Here is a 5,865-nt window from a genome sequence, read left to right as displayed (position 1 = left end):
GACAGTGTGAATGGCAGGGAGCCCAGGACAATTCTCACCCTGCCTTGGGGCTCTCCACTGGGCACCTCCCACTTCTGCACTCCTCTCACCCGTGATCCCTCTGTCCAACCCTCGCCTCCCCCCCCCCCCCCCCCCCCCCTCCCCTCTGCACCCCTCTCACCCACACCCTGTTCTGCTCTGGCTGTGGTCACTCTCTTTAAGCAAGCCCCCTTCCCCTGGATTTTCTACCAATAATCCTCCGGAAAAGGCTTCCCATTGCTCCAAGACACTCAGTTATACCAACACTTGTCTCCCGTCTCCTGCAGAGGAACTATGCTGCTAGATTTTTAAACTTATGCGGAGGGCCAGATGGAGGATCATCAATCTCTTCAGGACACTGCCAGGCCAGAGGTTGTCCAAGACGGAAGGACACCCAGGAACTTCTGCAAATGAGTAAACCAGTGCACAGTAAGGGTGAGGTTCTTGTTCAGGGTCACACAGTGAGCTAGTCATAGAATCAGGCATTGGGTGTCAGAACTTCCTGGGATCCATTCCTGCCTATTCCTCTGGCCACCTAGTAACTGGATTTACCTTATGTCCTGGTACTGAACCAACGTTTCCCTTTGGACTTCATCCTCTGATCTTGACCTTTCCTGTCCACTCCTCCTCCCCGCAACCAAGCTCTCTCCCTCCCGCTTCTTCCCAGTCCCCGTTTTTTCCTCTCCCAGGGAGCCTGACGATCACTTCCGCACTCTGTTCTGCCCTCAGAGCCCTTTGCTCACCTTCTCTGGTCTCGGACCTTGGTGTTGGTTTTTGCTTTCTGCCCATCTGTCTGAAGGGATCCTGGGGGCCCTGGCTGGGTCAATGTAGGGACATACATGCCTGGGTTGGTGGGTCTCACTCTGCAGCATCAACTTCCAGAGGCCAAACGTTTATACCAGTCCCAACCAAGGAGATGCCATGCTATCGTGATAAACAATTGCTGTGCTCTTCTGTGTGCCCGGCCCTGAGCCGTGTGCTGCGCATTCACTGGCCTTGGTCCTAACAAAACTGCTTGAGGGTAGTATTATCACCTCAATCACACAGACGAGGAAATGAATCTCAGGAGGATGAGGCCATGTGGCCACAGCCATGTGATTAGTAAGAACCCCAGAGCCATGTGATTCAAAACATCCCATGCCCACCTTCTCTTCTTCTGTAACTCCCATATCTCCACACAGATGCAAGGACGAGGCCATAACTGCGACTGGACACACCAGAAACCCATCTCAGGAAGTCACTCAGGCCATAAGTATCACGGGATTCTTGAGAGATTTTAAAATGTTCATACGCTGTGTCCAGAATTTCCATGACTAAAAAATCTACCCCAAGGAAATAAGAATCATGGGAAACAACTCTGTACAAAGATATTTGTAACAGTATTATTTGTCAAAGAAAAATCCTGAAAACAACCTAAATGTCCAAGACTACTTCTTCCACCTGTAATCCCAGCACTTTGAGAGGCTGATGCAGGCAGACCACTTCAGCCCGGGAGTTTGAGACCAGCCCGGCCAATGTAGCAAGACCTTGTCTCAAAAAAAAATCAAAAAATTAGCTGGATGTGTTGTTGCACACCTGTGATTCCAGCTACTTGGGAGGCTGAGGTGGGAGGATCACTTGAGCCCAGAAGGTCAAGGCTGCAGTGAGCCATGATCACACCACTGCATTCCAGCCTGGGTGATAGAACGAGACCACCCCCCCTCAAAAAAAAAACAAACAACAAAAACCAAAAACCTAAAAACTATGGCATTGCATTGCAGAAAATACATCTCAGACATTGAAAATGTTTACCAAGAGTTTTATAATATTATAGGGCAAATGTTTATTATATAATACCAAATAAAAATAGCAGGTTAGGCTGGGTGTGATGGCTCACACCTGTAATCCCAGCAATTTAGGGGGCTGAGGCAGGCTTATTGCTTGAGCCCAGGAGTTCGAGACCAGCCTGGGCAACATGGAACACCCAGTCTCTACAAAAAAATACAAAAATCAACCCGGTGTGGTGGCGTGCCTGTAGACGCAGCTACTTGGGAAGTTGAGGTGGGTGGATCACTTAAGCCCAGGGCGGCGGGGGTGGGGGGACAGTGTGGCGGGCGGGGGCGGTGGAGGCTACAGAGACCCTATCTATAACAACAAAAAAAGCAGGTTAACAAAGACTGAATAGCCACATAAATCCTAAGCAAAAAGGATAAAGCTGGAGGCATCACACTTCCAGCTTTAAATGTACTAAAAAAATGGACTTCAAAATGTACTAAAAAAAGCTATAATAACCAAAACCGCATAGTACTGGCATAAAAACAGACACATAGACCAATGGAACCGAATAGACAACCCAGAAATAAATCCACGTATTTATAGTCAACTGATTTTCCACAACGGTGCCAATAATGTCCTTTGGGGGAAAGGACAGTCTCTTTAATAAATGGGTGTGGGGAAAACTGGATATCTATATGCAGAAAAATGAAACTAGATCTTTATCTGTCATCATTTAAAAATTAAATCCAAATTGATGAAAAACTTAAATGTAAGACCCCAAACTAGAAAACTACTAGAAGGGAACTAGAAGCAGTTTCTCTGCTCCTTCTTGAATCCCTGCCTGGTTCAGCCTGCCTGCCTCCACCATGTCCATCAGGGTGACCTAGAAGCCCTATAAGGTATCCATCTCTGACCCCCAGGCCTTCAGCAGCTGCTCCTACACGAGTGGGCCCAGTGCCCACATCAGCTCCTCGAGCTTCTCCTGAGTGGGCAGCAGCAGCTTCCAGGGTGTCCTGGGCGGAGGCTGTGGTGGGGCCAGTGGTATGGGAGGCATTACTGCTGTCACGGTCAGCCAGAGCCTGCTGAGCCCCCTTAACCTGGAGGTGGACCCCAACATCCAGACCACGCACACCCAGGAGAAGGAGCAGATCAAGAGCCTCAACAAAAAGTTTGCCTCCTTCATCGACAAGGTACAGTTCCTGGAGCAGCAGAACAAGATGCTGGAGACCAAGTGGAGCCTCCTGCAGCAGCACAATACAGCTCGGAGCAACGTGGACAACAGGTTCAAGAGCTACATCAACAACTTTTGGCAGCAGCTGGATACTCTGGGCCAGGAGACGCTGAAGCTGTTGGCAGGGCTTGGCAACAATCAGGGGCTGGTAGAGGACTTCAAGAACAAGTACGAGGATGAGATCAATAAGCGTACAGAGATGGAGAATGAATTTGTCGTCATCAAGAAGGATGTGGTTGAAGCTTATATAAACAAGGTAGAGCTGGAGTCTGGCCTGGAAGCACTGACTGATGAGATCAACTTCTTCAGGCAGCTGTATGAATAGGAGATCCAGGAGCTGCAGTCCTAGATCTCGGACAGGTCTGTGGCGCTGTCCATGGACAACAGCCGCTCCCTGGACATGGACAGCATCATAGCTGAGGTCAAGGCACAGTACGAGGAGATCACCAACCGCAGCAGGGCTGAGGTTGACAGCATGCACCAGATCAAGGATGAGGAGCTGCAGATGCTGGCTGGGAAGCATGGGGATGACCTGCAGCACACAAAGACTGAGATCTCGGAGATGAACCAGAACATCAGCTGGCTCCAGGCTGAGATTGAGGGCCTCAAAGGCCAGAGGGCTTCCCTGGAGGCTGCCATCGCAGATGCCAAGCAGCACAGGGAGCTGGCCGTTAAGGACGCCAATGCCAAGCTGTCCGAGCCGGAGGCTGCCCTGCAGTGGGCCAAGCAGGACATGGCACAGCAGCTGCCTGAGTACCAGGAGCTGATGAACGTCAAGCTGGCCCTGGACATGGAGATCGCCACTTACAGGAAGCTGCTGGAGGGCGAGGAGAGCCGGCTGGCATCTGGGATGCAGAACATGAGTATCCATACGAAGACCACCAGTGGCTATGCCAATGGTCTGAGCTCGGGCTACAAGGGCAACACAAGCCCCAGCCTCAGCTTATGGCCTGGGCTCCAGCTTTGGCTCTGGCGGGGGCTCCAGCTCCTTCAGCCACACCAGCTCCACCAGCACCATGGTTGTGAAGAAGATGGAGACCTGCGATGGGAAGCTGGTGTCCAAGTCCTCTGACATCCTGCCCAAGTGAACGACCATGGCAGCCCCACCCAACCTATCCCTCCTGTGGCTGCCCCAGAGCCTGTGGGGGAGCCAAAGCCCACCTGTGGTGGGAGACTTAACTGGCTGGGGTACGCCCCCTTGGCGATGCCTCCAGCTACAAAGCAATTCGATTTTTTTTTCCAAAAGAAAACCTCAGCTAGCTATGCAGAAAGAAAGAAAGAAAGAAAGAAAGAAAGAAAGAAAGAAAGAAAGAAAGAAAGAAAGAAAGAAAGAAAGAAAAGAAAAGAAAAGAAAAGAAAAGAAAAGAAAAGAAAAGAAAAGAAAAGAAAAGAAAGAAAGGAAGGAAGGAAGGAAGGAAGGAAGGAAAGAAAAGAAAAGAAAGAAAGGAAAGAAAAGAAAAAACTACTAGAAGAAAACATATAGGAAACACTTCAGGACATTGGATTGGTCTGGCAAAGATTTAATGGAGACCTCAAATGCACAGGCAACAAAAGCAAAAAATAGACAAATGGAATTAGATCAAACTAAAAAGCTTCTGTACAGCAAAGGAGACAAGCAACAGAGTGAAGAGACAGCCTGCAGAATAGGAGAAAATATTTGCAAACTATCCATCTGACAAAAGACTAACATCAAGAATACACAAGGAACTCAATCAAATAACTCAACAGCAAAAAAAAAAATAATAATCTTATTTCAAAATGGGCAAATGAGCTGAATAGACATCTCTCAAAGACATACAAATGGCCAACAGGTATATGAAAAAATGTATGACATCACTAATCATCAGGAAAATGCAAATCAAAATGGTGATGAGATATCATCCCATTCCAGTTAGAATGACTACCATAAAAATGACAAAATATAACAAAGGCTGAGGATGTGGAGAAAGGAGATGTCTTATATGCTATTCATGGAAATGTAAATTAATACAGCCATTATGAAAACCAGTATAAAGTTTCCTCAAAAATCTGAAAATAGAACTAACATGTGATCCCACAGTCCCACTACAGGGTATACACCCAAAGGAAAGGAAATCAGTATACTGAAGAGATATCTGCACTCCCATGTTTATTGCAGCACTATTGACAATGACAAAGATATGAAATCAATCTAAGTGTCTATCAATGGATGAATGGATAAAGAAAATCTGGTATACATACACAGTGGAATACTATTCAGCCAGAAAAAAGAATGAAATCTTGACATTCACAGCAATATGGATGAGCATGGAGGACATTATGTTAAGTGAAATAAGCCAAGGACAGGAAGAAAAATACCGCATGTTCTCACTTATATGTGGGAGCTAAAAAAGTTGAGTTCATAGAAGTAGAAAGTAGAATAGCAGCTACTAAAGCCTGGGAAGGGTGGGGGATAGTGAGAGGTTAAAGGATACAAAATCACAACTAGATAGGAGGAATAAGCTCTCACATTCTATAATACCCTAGGATGACTATAATTAACAATTTAATGTATATTTAAAAATTGCTAGAAGAGTGGATTTTAAATGTTCCCAGCACAAAGAAATGATAAATGGGCTGGACGTGGTGGCTCATGCCAGTAATCCCAGCACTTTGGGAGGCTGAGGCAGGCAGATCACTGAGTTCAAGAGTTCAAGACCAGCCTGGCCAACATGGTGAAACCCCGTCTCTACTAAACATAAAAAAAATTAACTGGGCATGGTGGTGAGTGCCTATAATTCCAGCCACTTGGGAGGCTGAGGCAGGAGAATCACGAGCCCTGGAGGTAGAGGCTACAGTGAGCTGAGATCGTGCCACTGCACTCCAGCCTGGGCGACAGAATG

General features: G+C 47.2%; 1 pseudogene; it reads left to right on the top strand.

Annotated features, from left to right (window-relative positions):
• Positions 1 to 2,633: 2,633 nt before the first annotated feature.
• Positions 2,634 to 4,092, top strand: LOC112627883 (annotated as a pseudogene).
• The last annotated feature ends 1,773 nt before the right edge of the window (positions 4,093 to 5,865 follow it).

This window comes from Theropithecus gelada, chromosome 7a, assembly GCF_003255815.1.
Source record: "Theropithecus gelada isolate Dixy chromosome 7a, Tgel_1.0, whole genome shotgun sequence".
NCBI classification, from domain to species: Eukaryota; Metazoa; Chordata; class Mammalia; order Primates; family Cercopithecidae; genus Theropithecus; species Theropithecus gelada.
This window is presented reverse-complemented; position numbering and strand designations above follow the sequence as displayed.